Consider the following 20351-nt stretch of genomic DNA (forward strand, 5'->3'; position numbering starts at 1 on the left):
TCACTCTGGTGGAAGTATGAGAACAGACTGTAGGGAAAATTCTAAAGTTTAAAGGCAGGGAGACCAGAAAGGATGTAGTTGCAGTAGTCAAGACCTGTTAGCCCCTGTTAAGGGGGCTGTTCGTCAATCATCGGAATTTTACAGAGGAGTAACATGGTCAGACAGGTTATTTAGAAAACCTCTCTGGCAGACTTCGTGAAAGATGGATTGGAGGAGCCAGACTAAAGGCAGAAAAATAAATACGTACCTGTCCTCTTCCTCATCCCATACTTACCTTGACGTCACTCTATCTAGGTTCTAGGAAGTTGGGTTTTGCACACTTTTCTAGGTAGTGGACTTCCTGGTCCGAGCTCCTACAGAGGCTCCAGTGGTGGCGTTCGTCGCCAGCGGGGGTGGGGCGCATGCGCGTGGTTGCTAGGCAACGGCGGTAGGGCTCAGCAGAGATAAAGGCGCCAGGGTTGTGTGTGTAGGCAGCGGCGCCAGAGGAGGAGGTGCACGAGGATGCAGCTGCGACCGCGGCCCCAAGAGGGAGCCTCGGCTGTCTGTGGCCGTGGGGACTGAGGGACGGGAATCAGGCCTGAGGGTCGCTTCACAGAAGAGACTGGGGGCGGCGGTCCCGCCAGAGACTGGGGCCTACTGGGAGGGGAAGGTCCGGGCTGCTGGGTGAGGGCCTCCCCCCCATTCCTTCCCCTCATCCTTCTACGTCGATGGTGGTGAAGTTGGATACGCCAGGGAGCCAAGGCACCAGGTTTCTCCCTTACATCCAGCTCCTCTCTGGCCCCATCTCTTGGACACCTGCGCAGCCACCTCCCTTGCCCGCCAAACCCATCCGCGGCGGCGGGCGGGGGAGGGGCTCCTTACCCAGCTTCCCTGCTGGGGCTGCCTGGAACCGAGGTGGGCGACGACGGTGACCATAGGAGAGTAGGGGGTGAGTAGTGGCACCGCACTCCTCCAGTGCTAGAGCGCCTTTCCGGCCTCTGGGGCCCCGGGAAGAGAGCGAAATACTGCTTTTTCCTCCTGAAGCTACATTTTGCTCGCGGCTAATTCGAGGTAGTTTTGTCTCTCAAAGCCACCACTTTCTGGCCTCAGCTCCTACGTCCAGGAATGTAGGGTCGGTGCTAAAGGCCTGGTTTTGCTTCTTTGCTGCCACAGATGTTGACAACTCTATGTACAGTCTCGCCGCTGGGTCCCTGATTCCAAGACAATCTCTCCCAGTGTCATGGTCGCTCCTTTCTCCTCTCAGTGGTTCTGGTTCTGCCTCTGGCTATTTCTCTCAGGAAGCTCAGCCTGACCTCTTGCTTCTGAAGAGCCCATTCTCTATGCTGCTGTTGCTTCTTGCTCAAGGCTTGAACAGCCAGCTACAGTGACCCCTTACTTTTCAGTTTTCTTTTTACTTACGTGCCAAAAGCTTCTGACTCTTAGCATGTGCTAGTAGGAAGATAGTAATTATATCAGGAAATGATGATGATTGATAATAATCGTAATACTAGTAATAATAATAAGCCAATCGAGCAGCACACACTCTACTTGACTTTTCACCGTGCTATCAAACTTAAGATATATGCAGAGCAGATGATTCGTAACAGGTTTTATGAACTAACTATTTTTCATTGAAAATGACATACTTCTTTTTCATCTGGAATGATGACATACTACTTCGTTTTCATTACAAAACATGTTGGTAAAACCTAAAATGTTCCCAATAAAAATGCGGCTGGATTGTGATCTATCTGTGTATTGTGGTAACCTACAATTGGAAGTAGCCACTTTCCAAAAACATTGGCATGAGGCACTAGATATTCTGGACAAGGTAAAGTTTAAATAAGGTTCCAAAGTTGTGAGCTATATTTTTTGAAAATTAAAAGTACTACCTTTGAGGAATGAAATTCTTTCTTTAAAAGCAGGTGATTAGACTAAACTTCTATTCACTTTGACCCCTTTTAAAATGGACTGAATTTCAATTAATTAGTAATTTTGATTGCAAGGTACTTCTGTGAGTGGACAATAGAAGATGGGTTCTTTCTTACATTTGAATTGCTTCCATTCCTATTGGTTTTTAAGCCATTTCAGGTCTCTTTTATCCAAAAAGAAGTGATGAAAAAGAAGTGCGAGAATGGAAGAACTAAATGTAGTTTTTGTAAATCCTTTTAAACGAAAGATTTTTAAAAAGGATATAGATGCCATTTGTGATTAACTTCAGTGAATCTACTAGAACTGCCTGTTCTCTAATAGTTTTGAACAAAAGGCTTTACTTTGGCAGATTTCTTGTTTGAAGGTCTCTTAGATACGGTTTAAAGTGAAGTAAACTTTGTTGCCACTGGAAAATAATCTTAGACTTAAGTGTTTATTGTTTGTTTGATGCACTAGCAAGCTGACATGCTTTTAGTTGCTAGATTCTAAAGTTAGAAGTGTTTTGGTTTTGAAAAGCTCTTGATGAGTTAAAGTCTGAATTATTTGAAATAATAATTACCACACGAATTATTTGAAATTAATCGTTACCCCATGAACCCCTGCCGTTACTGTCGCATACTTCAAAACCTGGAAGTGATTTGAATAAAATAGAATTTTATTGGAATGACTATGGCTACATAAACATCTCATACAAAAGAGCATTTCCCAAGGTGTCACAGGAATAATATTGGTAGCACATTTTGCAGGCACTGTGAAGACATTGTCCAGTGAACTTTGGAATGAAGATTTTTTGTTTATTTTGCGTTTATAGTGACTTTCAAGCACCTTTTATTTTCTACCTTGTACTGTGTGCCCACTATCATCCTGGGTTATGGAAATAGAACAGAAACAGGTCCCAAGAGTTAAATTGCTTACTCTTCTATGGACAAAATACATATATAAGACATCATGTTGAACAATTGAAACTTAGAATAAAGATTAAGAGAATAGTAAAGAGAGATTACAGGAGGCTGACGTATATCTGAGGAGGTTTTATAGGTTTGATTTGACTTTGGATGTACAGGCATTGTTGAAAGGGGAGGAAGTTCAGTGTAGCATGAGCTATGCCACTTTATTTTCTAAATTTTGAACATGTAACTCTCTTATTTAAACTCAAAGGAGGGACTGCCAGTAGCAATTTATTTCATTTTTGTGAGCATAGTTTTCTTTACTACATACTAGATTACTAAATTAACTATAAATACATATAAATGCACATGGTGTAGAAGTCAGACTTAATATAATCATGCTTTCTCCTGGGACAGTGGTTTCTAAGCCAATGTAGATAATTAAGTTCATATACTGTTATATCCTGTATGTTTTTACTGTCTACTAAGGAACTGTTTTAATCTATGTGCTTCTTATGAAACTGGCCTGATAAGTTTAATTTGAGATGGTTAATATGTTGCAAACCCTATTTCCTGATAAATTGTATAAGTCACATGAATTTTGGTTTATTAAATATATAACTTTGTTTTTACACTACCTTAATACTACTATTTCTACCATTTTCTGAAAATAAACAGAAGAGATATTTCAGTCTTTCAAATGGATCTTATTAAAGTTCTAAAAAATATTATTCATAATGCAACTAACATTCATGTTCAAACTACAAATACAAATCTGTGCAGAACTCATTTTATTTTAGTTCGTACAGCTTTTTGTTGTGTTGAATTGATTACATGACTAATGGTCTGCCAATTTTTAATTTTCTTAATTTTTTGAGACAAGGGCTTGCTATGTAGTGCAGGCTGCACTTGAAATCATATTAGTCCAAGTTGGCCTTGAACTCATGGCAGTCCTCCTGCCTTAGCCTCTGGAGCTGGCATGCTCTACCACACCTGGCTCGGCTGGGTTTTACTCAACTATTATGAGTTAATGTTTGCATATAGACAATCATACTGCAATTACAGATGGTCTCTGACTTATCATGGTTTCCCTCGGGATTTTGCAACTTTAAAATGGTGCAAAAGCAATATGCATTTGGTAGAAACTGTACTTTTAATTTTGATATTTTCCCAAGCTAATAATATGTTCAATATTTTCTATCAATACTGTGCAGCTGCATTGAGCCATGGCTCCCTGTCAGCCATGTGATCATAAGGGAAAACAATCAAGAGTTTACAGTTAACTGTGTTGTTAAAGTATGATTTTTTGTAGGCTAGGTGTATTAAGTGCATTTTTGAATTATGATATTTTCAATTTATGATGAGTTTATTGGAATATAACTCCATCACAATTCGAGGAGCACCTGTATTACATAAAAAGAGAAATTCAAATATTACCCTAAATTGCCTATTGCATTGCTTCAAAAACATTTTAATATATATGCTAATTTATTTCACTTATTCTATTAGTTAATCAAAAAGAAAGCTTTGTGTTATCTTGTTTTGTAAGAATCTTTTTGGTCTATATCTTATATTCAGAGTAATTACTTTGAAGATGATGATATACAGTGTATTAGCTATTGTTATTCTCTTATTATTTTGTGAGAAAATTTTGTTTTATTTTCTCATAAAATAAAGTATATAACTTACTTAAAGGCACTTTTAATTAATTTCAACATTTTCTTTACTATTTTGTTTACTAATTTGTTTAGCAAACTCTTAATGAAAAAATATTACTAAAGTTAATCTCAGTCCCTTTCTGATTATCATAAATTCTGAAACAGTGGGGTCCAAATTACAGTACAAAAAATATTCACTAATGATGTTCCACTAATCAAGAGTTTTTTTAGCCTGCATATATATAGCAATCATGCTGAAAAGATTTTCTGCAGAGTGTCAACCCAATGCTAGTAATGGATTCTCCTCCACAGTAAAAGCAATCAAAGTCCTACTAGAAGTTAGAAAGTATTGGAGTTTCTTTACTGGATATCAGACTATTGACACTGAATTCAAGTAAGTGCTGACAGAGATGAAGGTAGGGAGATCTAGGTTTTATGTATTTAAAAACATCTTCTAAGTGCTCTATTAGGATATTAAATGTACTGGTCTGTGAAAGGGATTAGACGTTAATACAAATTGAATATTCTTATCAGAATACTTGGAGCAGAAATGTTTCAGATTTTGGAGATTTTTGGGATTTGGAATATTTGTATAGGTTTCCCAGTTGATTATCCCTAGTGCCCAAATCCAAAATTTAAAATGCTCAGATAACTGAAACTATTTGAGCACTGACATATTGCTCAAAAAGTTCTGGATTTTGGATTTTCAGATTAGGGATGATCATAAGCAAAACTGAGGCAATTGTTATAGTAAACTGCTTTCAGATGTTTTGAAAACTACAGGGGCAATGTTATTTTGATGCAAATTCAATGAATTTACAAATTCTTACGGTTTCATCAGAATTAGAAGGTAAAATGTTCATTACAATTTACACCCAGTAGTCTCAATAAATTGATGATGTCACAACTTTTTTTTTTTTTTTTTTTTTTTGGTTTTTCTCTGGTACCGGGAACCGAACTCACGACCTTGCGCTTGCCAGGCAGGCGCTTTGCCATTGAGTTAAATCCCCAGCCCCTCACAACTTTTAAAGTAATAAAATTTCAGGATCTTCTTTCCTAGTTCTGAGTGAACAAACTAATAATATACGCATACATGTTGATGCTAATTTGTTCTATTTGTGTTTTGATGCAATAAGCTCTAACACCCTGCATTTCTGAATTTCTGCTATGAAATTCTGACAAAACACTGGAATTTCCACTCTGATTAACTTTAGGCTATACCTAATGATACAGTTGCTGGAGGCTTGTTATTTACTTTTGATGTTCTTTCTAGAGGAGAAAAACTAGTTGTTTCATGCTTTCTACAGTAATGATAAACTTATCTCTACTATATAATGCATTGCTCTTTAGCTACAGATCTTGTATCTTAGGTGTAACAGCAAAGGAAGCAGTAGCAGTTTATTGGATTAGTTAAAATAAAAATTTAGCTCTTTGAAATTTTTAACTAATTAAAATTCCCTCAGACTCTCATCTTATTTGCCATTGCAGTGACATGTGTGCTGCAGTTTTGCTGTGTGTATACTTATGGTTGAGACGAAAAGAGACAATACTTTTCTTATAGCTAAACATTGGATCCAGAGTAGGAATTAGTGAAATCTGTTTAATTCTTTATAGTCTGTATTAATAGAGAGAAGTAAAAACTCAGAAAATATTTGAAATCATTAGAATTTAAGAGATAATTTTGTATTTATGTTTGGATATGAATATTTCTAATCTAGATAATTCCAGAAATTAGGCTTAGTAAAGGCGGTGGGTTATAAAATCTTGCTAATAAGTTAAGGATTAGTACAAGTGTATAATGAAGGTATATCAGGGATTCTTCAACAAAGAGGTCCAGATCTTTAAGTTGTAAAAACTTGTTGATCACTGACCCAATTGAATGTGTATTGATTAAAGAGTTTTGGTAAGCTTGGTGTGGTGGCACATACCTGTAGTCCCAGCTACTCCAGAGAGACCAGCCTGGGAAAAACCTTGCCCTTTTTTTTTTTTTTTTCTTTTATTCTGGTACCGGGAATCGAACTCACTACCTGTGCTTGCCAGGCAGGTGCTATGCCGCTGAGCTAAATCCCCAGCCCCTGAAAAACCTTGTCTTAAAGAAAGGTTTTGGAACCATATAATAAAGAAGTACTTCAAATTAGATTAAAACAACAATAATAATTTTTACATTAATGCTAAGGCTCCGAGAGATGCTCATGGAAACCAAAGGGAGAAAATACACTTTAGGAACATGAGGGACCTGAAATAATATTAAAAAACAGTCAATAACTAAGGACACTTTGCTCCCTTTTTCTCTTCTCTATTCCCATCCCTGGATTCACATAGGGTGTCTCATTTATCTTTATTTCTTTCAGTATGTCTACTTCATTTTTCTCACTCCCTCAGTATATAGCCAAGCATGGCTTACCCAAGAATTCCCAAGTTTATACATTCTAAATGTAGGCAATCAGAAGATACTCATTAGCATTTCTGAATCTCAACTCACAATTCTGAATGACCCAGTTTCGACCATATGGCCAGCAAGAATCTGATTATTTATAACTGGAGGGGTAGGATCATATTGTAAATATATATATATTACTATTAGGCCTCAACCCTAAGTGAGGATATATACAGTTCCCAGAGAAGGGTGTGGGCTGAGCAGTATCTCAAATGGTGTCTCCCATGTAGTATCATTTGTGGTGCATAAAATCCATTATTTAAAGACACATATATAACATCTAAAAGAGAAGAAATCGATTATCATTGTCATATGCTTATTTTTATTCAGAGATGATGTGAATTAGAAATGATGCCATTTAGCCTCATTTCAAGGGGAAGGAACCTGAGGAATAGAGAACAATTTTTAAAAATAAGACTTAGGATCACATAACAGCTGGGTGTGGTGGTGCACTCCTGTAATCCCAGCACTTGAGAGGCTGAGGCAGGAGGATTGCTGTGAATTCGAGTCCAGCCTGGTCTACATAGAGAGTTCTAGGTCAGCCTGAACTGCATAATGAAATCCTGTCTCAGAAAAACAAAAAGAAACATACACACACACACACACACACCAAATAATATGAAAGCTGTGATTGGAATTTGACTCTTGGGTTTTGAGTTTTTTCATAGATTATAGCATCCAAAATAATTAGAGTATCTGATAAAATGTTAATGGACTTTAAAGCAAGCCTCATAGAATACTGAATAATATTTGATTTTTATCTAAGAAAAGATAGATGAAAAGCAATACCATTCTTTTAAAAATTTTTTATTTTATTTATTTGTTTTGTTGTTTATTTATTTATTTAGACAGGATCTTGCTATGTAGTTCAGGCTGGCCTTAAATTTGCTATGTAGGTGAGAGTGGCCTTGAACTGAGAGTGATCCTCCTGCATCAGCCTCCTGAGTGCTGAGATTACAAGCAATACTGTTTTCCCGTGTCGGTATACTGAGGCAGAAAATATCAGATGTCCATGGATAATATTTGATTTTTTTAAAAAATAAAAATTTTAAACACATATTAAAACAAAGGATGATACTGAAAACCAGATAAATAATTGGAGTATATGCTATACTATGCTGCTAGGCTTAAGAAAATAGTGATATTAACATATTTTGGCTACTGGAAAACCTAGATTATAAACCAAAATAGTTTTCCAGCCTTTAATTTATGCATTCATTCATTATATACTTATTGTCTTCTCCATGCCCAGCCCTGTTTTAGGCATCAGGGATACAGTGCTGAATAAAACCAACTTCCTATAACTGGAGTTTGCATTCTGGAAGATGATACAGGCCATAAATAAATAATATGTAATGTCAGTGATAAGGGTTGTTAGAGTAATAAATGAAGAAGAGGGGATGAGGAGCAATATGCAATGCAGTTTTAGATACTATGATCAGGAAAGGTATCTCTGAGGAGGTGAGATTGAGCAGTCATCTGAATAAACTAAGGGAGCAGGACATGTAACTATACAGTGGAAGAAAACTCCAGTCAGAGAATGGAATATGCAAAGGCTCTGAGGCAGAAACGTGATTGGCATGTTCAAAGAACAGCAAGAATGTATCTACAATGTACCACGAGGGAGACAGTGGTAGAAAATAAGGTAAAAGTATTTGGAAGCCAAATCACATAGCCCTTCATACAACAAAATGGGAGTTTTAGATTGTATTCTATGTGATAAGAAAGCTGTGGGAGCTTGAGAGAATGATTTAATTTAAGTTAAATTTAAAAGGAATATTTTGGTTACTCTGTGAAGAGGGCAAGAAAAGAAAGGAAATAAATTAGGAAGATGTTGTGATAATCCAGGTGAGAGAAAATGGTTGGACTAGGATGATAGTGAAGAAAATGAAAAGTAATCAGATTCTGAACAGGCACACATATATGCATAAATACAAAGACTGTGCTGTTTTTGAAATAAAAAATTTTAAGAAGTTTTAATAAATATGTAGAGAAATCCTATTCACACTTCATCTAGCCTCTTGCAAACGTTATGTTGCATAAAAACAGTACAGCATGGTATAAAAACCAGAATGCTGACATCGACCTTACTGACATTTTCCCTTTTATAAACACTGATGCATGTAGTTTTATGCATTTTCACGTGTGTATCCTCCTTCATCTAACCAACACCACATCCAGATATTTTATTGTGCCATCACCAGAAGGCTTATTCTCATTCTTCATAAAAGCACATCCACCTACTTTACACTTCTTAAACCTCTGACTTGTGGTCTGTTCTCTATTTCTGTAATTTTGTTATTTTGTGAATATTTTGTAATGTTCCTCTTTCTCTCTAGTACTTTTCTTTGCTGTAAAGTCTACTTTAAATAGCGTTATTATATTCTCCTGATGCTTTTTAAAATTTCATCTCTCAATAGCATTGCTTTTTAAATCCCTTTATTTTCATTTGACCCATGTAGCTATATTTGAAGCAAATTTATTGTAGACAGAATATAATCAGGCCATATTTCTTTCTTTTTTAAAAAACCTACTTTGCCAGACTCTCTCTTAATTAGCTCATTTATACTACTTATATATAAATGAAATAAAATAAAATAATTATTGATACATTAGGGCTATCTTCCACTTTTTGTTGTGGTGAAAATCACATGTTCTAACCTCCTAACAAATTTTTAAGTGTACATGCAATACAGTATTAACTGTACACTGTTTTGTAGATTTATAGAACTTTTTCATTTTGTATTATTAGAACTTTATACAGCAGTTCCTCCATGTTTTCCCTTCTCTTCAGTCCATGGCTGTCACCATACTCCTTCCTATCTCAATAAATTTGAATACTTTACTTCCTATAAGTGAACTCAGGGAGTGTTTTTCCTCCTGTGATTAACTTATTTCATGCAGCATGAAGTCAAATCCTCAGAATTCATCCAAGTTATAGCACATGATAGGAATTTCTTCTTTTTTTTTTTTTTTTTTTGGTTTTTCTCCGGTACCGGGAACCGAACTCACGACCTTGCGCTTGCCAGGCAGGCGCTTTTGCCGCTGAGCTAAATCCCCAGCCCCGAATTTCTTCTTTACTAAAGCTGTTAAACTCTATTGTGTGCACGGGCAACATTTTGTATATCTATCCATTCATCTGTTGATGGATATCTAGATTCTTTCTACCTCAATTGTAAAACATACTACAATGACTATGGGCATGCAAATATCTCTTCTAGATACTATTTTCAGCCTTTTTGGGTAAGTACACAGAAGTAAGCTTGCTGGATCATATGATAGTTCTGTTTTTAATTTCATGAGGAAATCTGTACTGTTTTCCATAGTGGCTGCACTATTTTACAGTCTCAGTGGTGACCGACTGTATCAGCAGCTGGGGATATAGCTCAGTGGCACAGTGCCTGCCTGGCAAATGCAAGGTCATGATTTCAATTCCCAGTAACAAACAAAACAAAAAATCTATAGTCCTAGCAACCTTGCAGAAGTGTTCGAATTTCTAACACTTGTTTTCTTTATAAAATAGATGTCATTATGTATGTTTAGATAACATGGTTTCAAGAGATATATGCATATATTTATAAATGTATATATAGTTATTATAGTGAAACAAATCGACATATTCATCTTCTCAAATAGTTACCCATATTCCCCCTGTGGTAAGTGCAACTATAACCTATGTATTCAGCAACAATCTTGACTACAATACAGTTACTAATTATAGCACTAACAGTGTAAAATTTAGTGTACAACACTTATTTTATGTTTTGTTTTATAAAATAATGATCATCTTAAAAGGTGTGAAGTGACACCTATTGTGAATTTCTCTGATGATTATTAATTTGAGATATTTTCATAGACAGGACATTATTATGGCTGATATACTATGTCAACTTGAGAAATCCAAAAACAGCTAAGTAACTCGGTAGTTCTACATCCTGAGATAAAAAAGACATGCCTTTCCTGCTCTAAGATGTTGTTCATTGTGTCAATATAAAAAGCTTAAAAGGTTAACTATGTGACTCAACAGGGAGCTGAGGTCTTTACTTTATATTCATCCTGAGCCTGTGCAAGAGGAGGACAGGGAGATGGTGTGGGTGTGGGCAGATAGCAGATACACAACATAGAAAAAAAGGTTTATTCCCCCCTTTTTGCTCTCGAGGCCTTTGCTGCCTTGTGCCGCCTTAAAGTGTTGCCCTGTGTCATGCTACCCTGCCTTAGAGCCAGCTAATTATAGACAAAAACATCCACAAGCTGTAAGCTAAATAAACCTTTCCTTCCTTAATTTTGGGCATTAGATATTTTGTCTCAGCAACAACAACAAAAACCCAAAACACACTTGTTAGCCGCTTAGAAGTATTATTTGGAGAACTGTCTATTTGAGTTATTTGCTTATATTAAAATGGAGTTAGTTTTTCTATTGAGTTATATAAGTTTCATATATATTTTGGATTTAACTCCTCAAATAGTTTTAAATACTTTCTCACGTCTGTCTGGTAACATTTAACTTTATTGAGGAGTTTCTTTGCTGTGCAGATGCTTTATAGGTGATTTAGTTTCAGTTGTTTAATTTGCTTATGTTGTCTGTACTTTAGTCATCTATAAAGAAAAGTCATTGACAAGACCAGTGTCATAAAGCTTTCCCCCTATAATTAACCTTATATTTTGTTTCTAGGAGTTTTACAATTTCAGATCTTAGGTTTAAGTCCTTCATCTATTTTGAGTTAACTTTTATATTCAGTATAGGATAAGACTCAATTTCATTCTTTTGCATGGATATACACCATCACGATTGAAGGGACTATCATTTATTGTGTAGTCTTGGGGTCCTTTTCAAATATTATTTGATATTTCATTGCATGTGTATGTGCTTAATTCTGGGCTCATTGCTTATTTTTTCAAATCGGTATATAGCTATATATTTATATCCATATCCATATCCATATCCATGTCCATATCGCCTTACCCTAGTTCCATGCTGTTTTGATTGCTGTGGCTTGTAGTATGCTTTGCAATCTGGGCATATAAGGTTTCCAGGTTTGATGTTCTTTCTTGATATTGTTTTGGATCTAAATAAATTTTAAGATTTTATTTTTGTAAAAATGATATTGGAATTTTGAGAGAGATTGCATTGTACTGTAGATTACCTTGAGTATTATGGATATTTTAGCATGATTGTATCTCTCAGTCCATTAATACAATATCTTTCAATTTATTTGTTCTGTAACTTTGTTCGTGAGTGTTTTTCAGTTTTCAGTGCTCTATCTCACTTTAAGTTTATTGTTCAGTATTTTATTTTTCTGATACTTGTAAAAATGCAATGATATTCGTAGTTTTCCTTTTACATTGTTCATTGTTAGTGTGTTAAAACATGACTTTTGTGTATGTTGATTTTGTATTCTGCAACTTTATTGAATTTATTTATTAGCTCAAATAAGATTTTTGTAGTCTTTTTCTGTATATGAAATCACTTCATCTGTGAACAGGAATAATTTTGTTATTTTCTTTTATAATTTACATGACCTTTATTTGTATTTGCTTTTATTACCTAATTGTTCTAGATGGAATTTCTAATACTATCAGTGAACACCTTTGTTTTTTCCCTGTTTTTGAATGAACATATTTCAGTTTTTTATCATGGAGTATGATTTTAACTGTGGACTTTTCACATATGACTTTCATTTTGCTGAGGTAATTTCCTTCTACTTTGTTCAGATATTTTGCCATGAAAGGGTGTTGAATTTTGTCAAATGATTTTTATTAGGTATTAAGATGATCGTGTGATTTTTATTCTTGGTTTTCACAATGTGCTTGATCATATTTACTGATTTTCATGTGTTCGAGTGAGTATCCCAAGTATAAATCCCATTTGGTTGTGGTATGTAATTCTGTTAATGTGCTGATGAATTTTGTTTGCTAGTATTTCATTGAGAATTTTTATCTCTGTTTTCATCAGGGATGACTTCCTGTTGTTTTCTTTTCTTGTGGTATAGTTGATTGTTACTAGAGTAATGCTCACCTCATGAATTAAGTTTGGAAATGTTCCCTTCCTTTCTGAAAGAGCTTCAGAATGATTTCCATTAATTCTTTAAATTTTTGTAGGATTCATCAGTGAAGCCATCTGGTCATTCCTTGTTGGGAGACTTTTAACTACTAATTCAATCTCCTTATTAATCATAAGTATGTCCAGACTTTCTATTTTTTCATTATTCAGTCTTAGTGCATCCAAGGTTTCTAGGAATTTATCCATTTCTATTAAGTTATCCAATTTGTTGGTATATAATTATTTATAATAGTTTCTTATGATTTTGTCATTTCTGTAGCATTGATTATATTATCTCTTTGTTTTCTGATGTTTTCAGTATTCTCTTTTATTCTTTGTCTATGTAAAGATTTTGTCTATTTTAACTTTAGAAAACTAACTCAATTTTGTTTATCTTTCCTACTGTTTTTGTAGTCCCTTTCATTTAGTTCTGCTCTGATCTTTATTTCCTTCTTTCTACGAACTTTGGTCTTAGCTATTTTGTAGAGTTTCTTCAGGTGTAAATTTAGGTTGTTAATTGAGATCTTTCTTTTTTAAATAGATGGTTATGTTTATAAACTCTCCTCTTAGTACTGTATGGCTTTGGCTGAATACTAAATTTTTTGTTTGTTTATTTTGATTTGGTTTTTTGAGATGGGGTCTGGCTATGTAGTTCAGGCTGTCTTTAAACTCTCTACGTAGTGCAGGCTGGCCTCAAACTCATGATGTTCCTCCTTCCTCAGTCTCCTGAGTGCTGGGAATACAGGTGTATGCCACCACACTTCTCTTGAATACCATAAGTTTTAGTATGTTGTGTTTTGTTTTTATTTTTCTCAAGATATTTTTAAATTTCCTCTTTGATTACTTCTTTGGCTTACTGAGTCTTCAAAAAGTGTTATATAGCCCACATATTTCAAATTTTTCAATTTTCATTCAGCTATTAGTTTTAATTAATACATGTTCTCAGTACATCTGATTACATTTTTTGTGAGGAGTTGGTATATGTACACAGTATGTCTTCTTTCTTTTTTGTTTTCATCCTCTCACCTGTTTCCTTCAACTCTTGGTCTCCTTCCCATTTGGAAAAGCTCTGTTTTCATTATCATTCTTCCTTTCAATTCTTTTTTCCCGTCCTATTTCCCTTCTGTCTCTCCTTCCTCTTTCCAGGTTTTGATTTCTAATTTCATTCCATTGTGGTTGGAAAAGATACTTGGTATGTTTGAATCTTCTTGTTTTTTCTTCATAAGTTTGTTAAGACTTGTTTTATGACTAAGTGCAGTTAATCCTAGATACTGTTGTATGTATATATGAGAAGAGTATATATGCTGCTGTTGGTTGGAGGATTTTGTACATGTATATTAGGTCTAATTCATAGATGATATTTTTCTGGTGCTCTGTTTCTATGTGCATTTTAGGAGAATGTATATTCTGCTGCTGAGTAGACTGTTCTACACGTGTCTTTTAGGTCCAGTTAGCCGACAGTATTGTCCTCTGTTTGCTTTTTGATCTTCTATCTAACTGATCTATCCCTTTTTGTTTTTTTATTTTTTTATTTTAAAGAGAGTAGTAAATGAGAAACAAAGAAATAGAACAGTAGCAGCATACCAGTATCACGAACATAAACAAATCAAAGCAAGAACATTCAAAGTGATACAGAGTCTCAAGACAAAATAATGTGAATCAACAGTGGTTGTTACATTACATATTGCTGTCCTCAACTACATTGCTCAGATTACCAGATGTAAGAATGAAAGACTGCTCAAACCATTATAGGGAATAAGAAAATAAGTCTTTGACAAAACAGTAGAAATAATACAGAGTTTCACTAGACAAGATGGTAGGAGTTCACCACTGTAATTCCATTGCATATTGTTACCTTCAAATCAGTTGCTCAGACCACCAGACACAAGCATGCCCAATTGATCAGAACAAAAATATGGAACGCTTCACGAATTTGAGTGTCATCCTTGCACAGGGGCCATGCTAGTCTTCCCTATATCATTCCAATTTTAGTATATGTGCTGCCATATACACACGAGCACCTCTATCCTTTTTTAAAAAGGAGTTTTCAAATGATCTATGGTTATTATGTTGCTGTGGATTTCTCCCTTCAAGTGTGTACATTGTTGTTCCCTAGGTTTTTTGTTCAGTACTTTACTGTTAGGTGCATATTTAATATTTCTTATTTCTTCCTTTTGAACAGACACTTTTATTCTTAAATATATTATTTTTCTTGTACAACAATTTTTTTGACCTAAAATCTATTTTATTTGATGTAAGTATGACCACTTCCCACTTTTGCGTACCATTTAGGAAATCTCTTGTAGACACCATATTGTTAGATGTTTTGTTTATCCATTCAGTCAACCGCTGTCTTTTGATTTTAGAATTTAATGTTTATATTCAAATAATTATTGGTAGAATAAGACTTACTATTGCTCTTTTACTCTTTCCTGTTTTGTAGCCTTAATGCCTATTTTCTTCTTTTGCTGCCTTTCTTTGTATTTTATTCACTTCTTTCTGTAGAGACATATTTTGATTCCTTTCTCACTTTCTTTTGTATGTCTTTAGATTTTTTGTGGTTACCATAGGACTTACATAAAGCATCTTGTAATTACAACAGTCTATTTGAGATCACATCAACTTATTTTTAGATGCACACAAAAACTCACCACATATATTTTGGCTCCCACTTTGTTATTGATATCACAAAGTACATATTTTATATTTCCAATAATACATGTTAAAGTTATCATTCTTTATTTACACTTTTACCTATTACTTTCTGTGCTAGAACAAAATGATATATGTATATCTTTTCAGTATTCCAGTATTCTCTTTTGTGTACATGTTTACTTTACCACTGAGCTTTATACTTTCAAATGCTTTCAGATTGCTTGCAGTTGTCCTATTTTTCAACTTGAAGACTGCCTTAACATTTTTTGTAAGGCAGGTCTAGCAGTGATGACCTCCCTCTGCTTATGTTTTTTTTTGGTTTTTCTCCGGTACCAGGAACCGAACTCACGACCTTGCGCTTGCCAGGCAGGCGCTTTGCCGCTGAGCTAAATCCCCAGCCCCTTCTGCTTATGTTTATATGAGAAAATCTTTATTTCTTTCTTCTCTAAAGACAACTTTTTCTAAATATAGTACTCTTTATTAGCAATGCTTTTCTTTAAGCACTTTGAGTTCAGCATTTCATTTCCTTCTGGCCTGAAAGTTTCATGATGACACTGTTATGGGGCTCTCTTGTATGTGACAAGGCACTTTTCTCTTCCTCCTTTTGAAAGTCTTTGTATTTGACATGTGACAGTTTGATTATAATGTATGTTAATTTTAAGTTCTGTGGATTCATCCTACTTAGGTTCTGTTGAGCTTCATAGATCTGAAGATCCATTTTCTTCCCTATATTTGGGATGCTTGGTCCATTGTTTCTTTAAATAATCTTTCTTCTTTTTCTTTTCTCTTCTTTTACTGCCATGATGTGCATATCGGTCTACTTGACGGCTTCCCATAAGTTTCTTAGGTTTTCTTCATTCTTTTTCACACTTTTTGTTTCTCTGACCTATAATTTCAAGTTACATATCTCCATGTTTTCTAGTGTCTTTTCCTATTTCATCAAGTCATCTGTGATTTTTTTTTTTCAGTTTACATGCTTACTGTATTCTATAGCTTGGGATTTTACTGTTTTTCCAAAATATTTTCATTGCTTTGTAGACATTCTTATTTTGTTCATACACCATTTTTCTGACCTTCTGTATCTTTATGATCGTTATTTTAAATTCTGTGTCAAATGATTTGGATACTTTTTCTGTTTTGAGTTACTTTTTGGAGATTTATTCTATTTGTTTGTTTTGGCCATGATTCCTTATTTCTTCCTGTGTTTTTATACCTTTGTGTTTAACAAAATGGCTGCTTCTTCAAATCTTCTAACTGGCTTCATCAGGCAGAAGCTTTTGTCAGTCAACCTGATCAGAGATTCTGGTAGCCTTTCAAATCTTTCCTGTGGATGCTTCTCCAAACTTGTGTATGTAAATTCCAGATTAAAAGGATTTGCTAGTTCCTTTTTTTCCCAGTTCATACTGTCTTGTCCCCTGGTGCCTCTTTGTGGTACCTCATGTTCTTCAGAACTTCTCCCATCAAGCTTCTGAAGTGTGCTGGGTTCCATCAGTGATTTGAATCTGCTGAAACCAATTTTGTGGGGAATCCTCTTAAAGTAAAAATATTGGACAGTCAGTGCACCCTTTCTCCCCTTACCCCAAGGAGAGGCCACTGAGCTATATTAAAATCTCTGCTACATTTCCTGAAGAGCAGTAGCACATCACTCAGACCTTTAATTCTCAAAGGCCCCCAGGCATTCAGAGTATTTTGAGTCTTGTCGCCCTTCTGGAGCAAATGAGACATATATCAATCTCTTCAGAAGCTCCTGGAAAAGACAGCATTTTGAGCTCAGGCGCTAATTCTTTCCTTCTACAAGGAGAACCTAAGGATTGAGAGTTTTCACCTTCCTTTTCCATTCTGTACTGGAAGGATGTGCTTCAGTGCTTGCATTCTAGCCCAAACTTTTGCCTTTATTTTTAGTAGTCCCCAACCTGGTATCCCTTTCCACTAGTACTCAGATTCAAGCAAGACACATCTCGGTTGCTGAACTCTTTCCCTCCCCAAAAAGTCTGCATGTGGGACGTATATTTCAGTCTTCTTTTTTCTTCCCCAGGGAGAAGCAAAGAATTGGGAGTTTTCCCCTGACTGCATTGTGCTGAGATTGGCAGAGACCATGACAAGTAAGTAAGACAAATTTCCTCCTGGCTTCAGTGTGGCTGGTTTCATGCTTACCTGTGATGCAGGAATCTGTTTTCAGATTTCTTTTGAAGGGAATTAGTCTATGTATTTATTGTTGAATTTATATCTCTGGTTGGAGAAATGAAGATATCAGGCTTTCAATTCTGACATCACCAGTTTCCGTTTTATTATTTGTTTTTTGTTTGTTTCCTGTTTTGTTTTGCTCTTTGAACACATTTTTCTTATCTCCCAGAATTCCAATGATACATACAAATGCGAGATGTTTTGTTACAGCTCCACGGATTCCTTAGGGTCTGTTCTTTTTCCTATTTTTATGCTCTTTTTACTCTTTCTTAAGATTGAGTAAATTTTACTGATCTATCTTCAGCTTCACTGATTGTATTCTTTCTCATATCTACTCTAGTAATGAATCCATCTAGTAATTTGACAAAATAGCTATATTTTACAGTTTTATAGCTTGCATTTGATTGTCTTAAAAACCTTAACTCATTTATTTGCTGACATTTTCTATTTTTTCTATTTACTTCAATCGAGTTTTAGTTATTTGTTGAAGCATGTTTACGATAGTGGTTTTAAAGTCCTTGATTCTCGTTATCTTGATATTGTTTAGTCAATTGTTTTATATTATTCAATTTGTAATTTTCCCAGTTCTTGGTATGAGGAATGGGTTTTCCATTGCATCTTGGACATTTTGTTACTATTTTAGAAATCTCTTGATCCTATTTCAATCAGGCAGTCCAGGTTTAGAATACAGGTCCTGGCCTACTTTTTGGGTTTCTGGTTCAATGATAAAACTATCATTGAGCCATTTTTGGAGCCATTTCCGTATTAGTCTGATCTGTTTTGTTCTTCTGACACTGCTGCAGATCTTGCTTATTTCCTATTGGTATCAACTTCTGGGGCTTACAGCACTTTCTTGGGTTATCTGGTGTCATTAAGCTACCTTTGCTCATAGGAGTTGAAGCAGAAGGCAGTGGGACTGAATCTTTTTATGCTGCTACATGTAGTACTAGGAGATGGTGGTGTCCTAGGTACAGCATGGAGAGTAGGTAGATCCAGCACGTTGACATTGCCATTGCAGTTTGGCCAACCAGGCTATAAATGCCACTTATATTAAGCCAGGATTGGGTTGGTCTGCTGGGGATTTGTTGCTGCCCCTGTGGGCTGCCAACATAATGGTTGTAGATTGGAAGTTAGGATGGCGTGGCACAACTTTGAAATTCCTTCTGTGGGTGGATCAGTACACCTGCTGGTGTCCAGGTTGTGGAGAAGTTGGGTTTGTCAAGGTTTTGCACCTGAAGTCTGCCTCTGAGCAAGGCAGATTACTTTCAGGTGTTTCCATTCGCAAGCGAGGACTGAGACAGCACAGTAGGTCTGTTGGGTTTCTCTTCCAAGTATTTAGAACAAGGAAAATAGGTTTTATTTTGTGATTTTCTTGTTCTTAGTTACAGTAGAATCCTGAAATTCCCAGGGGTTACACTTCTAGAGCACCCATGAATTGTGTAAAACCACAAATTTCAGATATGGTCAGAAAAATGCCTGCAAATGCATATTTTTATAGTTTAAACCCTAAATATGCTATGCTATCTGCAGTTATGTACATTAATTTAATAAAATACTGTATTAATAAAGCCTTAGAAGGTGCAGGGCATTTTGGAAGCCTCTTAGCGATCCTAGGGCTTTATGAAGAAAAAGACCAAGAATACCTGAGATAGGTAGACGCAGTACAGCAACTTTTTTGATGCGGGAATGCTGATGCATCTGCAGGGCAAGGACAACTAAGTAACACTGTCTAATTGGCTACTTGCAAACCTCAAAAAAAACCCCAACAAACAAACAAACAAAAAACAGGTGTTGAGGATAATTACCGTTTTCATGAAATTGCGTGGATTTCCGCAAACAATTATTAGTTAGGGGGGCTGGGGATTTAGCTCAGCGGCAAAGCGCCTGCCTGGCAAGCACAAGGTCGTGAGTTCGGTTCCCAGTACCGGAGAAAAACCAAAAAAAAAAAAAAAAAAAAAAATTATTAGTTAGGTTCTAAGAAAAATTTCTCGAACAACCGAGAATGCAAACTCGAGACTTAACAGAGGTGTACTGTTTGCCTTTTGCTCCTTATGGGTTGCATGCCTCCCTGGTGCCTCCCTCTGGGATATTTGCAGATACAAAAAAAAAGTCTGGGTTGTCATGTAGTTGTTATCCCTCAAAGCATGAGGTCCCTAACATTCTTTTCATATTTCTGACTCTCTTTTTCTTTTCTGTTCAAAAATTTTCAGAGTATTTAGAGGGGGAGAAATAGGGAGGTAGGTTACGGCATCTTCTTCCAGAGATATGGGATATATTTTAAAGGTCAAACTAACAATATTTGCTACTGGTGAATTGCATTTGGGATATGAGAGAAGGATAATCAAGGGTAATTCTAAAACTTTTAGACTAAGCAACAAAGTAAGTGTTGACACTATCAACAGAGAAGGGAGGTCATGGAGGATGACCAGATTTGGTGGGGCTGGGGCTTGCAATTAAGCCTTATGCTGTAGGTATGTTAACTTTGAGGGAATTTAAGTGATGATGCCTAGTACACAATTAGACTTTCAAATTTATACTTCAGGCATGGTGTTAAAATTTGGGAGTCCTTAGATTATGAA

At 35.7% G+C, this 20351-nt stretch overlaps 1 protein-coding gene across 5 annotated transcripts in view; it reads left to right on the forward strand.

Annotated features, from left to right (window-relative positions):
• Nucleotides 1-456: 456 nt before the first annotated feature.
• Zc3h12b (zinc finger CCCH-type containing 12B) overlaps nt 457-20351 on the forward strand; it is a 485919-nt gene continuing 466024 nt past the window's right edge. For all 5 annotated transcript variants that reach the window (XM_013502827.1, XM_013502829.1, XM_013502831.1 and 2 more), the window contains exons 1-2: nt 457-928; nt 17624-17690. The gene's annotated coding sequence lies outside the window, so the exon portion shown is untranslated. The remainder of the gene's footprint in view (nt 929-17623; nt 17691-20351) is intronic.

The sequence above is a fragment of the Chinchilla lanigera genome, unplaced genomic scaffold (assembly GCF_000276665.1).
Source record: "Chinchilla lanigera isolate Chin_1 unplaced genomic scaffold, ChiLan1.0 scaffold00074, whole genome shotgun sequence".
Taxonomy (NCBI): Eukaryota; Metazoa; Chordata; class Mammalia; order Rodentia; family Chinchillidae; genus Chinchilla; species Chinchilla lanigera.